The sequence below is a fragment of the Colobus angolensis genome, unplaced genomic scaffold (assembly GCF_000951035.1).
Source record: "Colobus angolensis palliatus isolate OR3802 unplaced genomic scaffold, Cang.pa_1.0 Scaffold443, whole genome shotgun sequence".
NCBI lineage: Eukaryota > Metazoa > Chordata > Mammalia > Primates > Cercopithecidae > Colobus > Colobus angolensis.
This window is the reverse complement of record NW_012117855.1, coordinates 496015-496862: the sequence shown is the minus strand read 5'-3', so window position 1 is coordinate 496862 and position 848 is coordinate 496015.

Here is an 848-nt window from a genome sequence, read left to right as displayed (position 1 = left end):
TGAATTGCTTGACAGGATCGGTCTTGGGAACTTGCCTACTCCATTTGAGTGAAGTGTGGCCTGATCACCCACGGTGTGCCTGTACTGGCACTTTGGTTTCTGTTTTTGACTTGATTTGGATTGCTTGAAACTTTGGTTTTGGTTTTGACCTGGCTTGGATTTCTGGATAGTCTGATTTTGGTTTTGATTTTGGTTTGGTGTAAACTACAAAAGTGTGTGTGTGCCCTTTTTACCCGTTCTTTGTTTTGTGGTGTGCATGTGGTGTGAGTGTGGTGTTTTGTCTAGAGGAAACATGGGTGAGGCACAAAGTAAGCCAACCCCACTAGGAACTATGCTGAAAATTTTCCAAAAAAAAAAAAAAAGGATTTCAGGGAGACTGTGGAGTACTATGACACCAGGAAAACTTAAAACTGTGTGTAAGATAGACTGGCCAGCATTAGAGGTAGGTTGGCCATTAGAAGGAAGCATGGACAGGTCCCTTGTTTCAAAGGTATGGCACAAGGTAACCTGTAAGCCAGGGAACCCAGACCAGCTTGTTTTGGATCCCCCACCCCCAACACACGGTGGTTGAGAGAACAGCAGCATAAGCGGCTGGCAGAGGCAAAGAGAGAGAGGAAGACACAGAGGCAAAAGGAAAGTCAAAGAGAGAAAGAAAGAGAGAGATATATAAGTAGTTAAAAAAAAATAAGTGTGCCCTGTTCCTGTAAAAGCCATCATACCAATTCTAACTTGGACAAAATAAGGTCTTATTAACAGCAAAAGATAATTAAAATCCCAAACTTACAAGGTTTTCAACAAAAGTAAAGTTTGCTAAAAATTAACAGTGTAACATGTATTATAGTAACTTC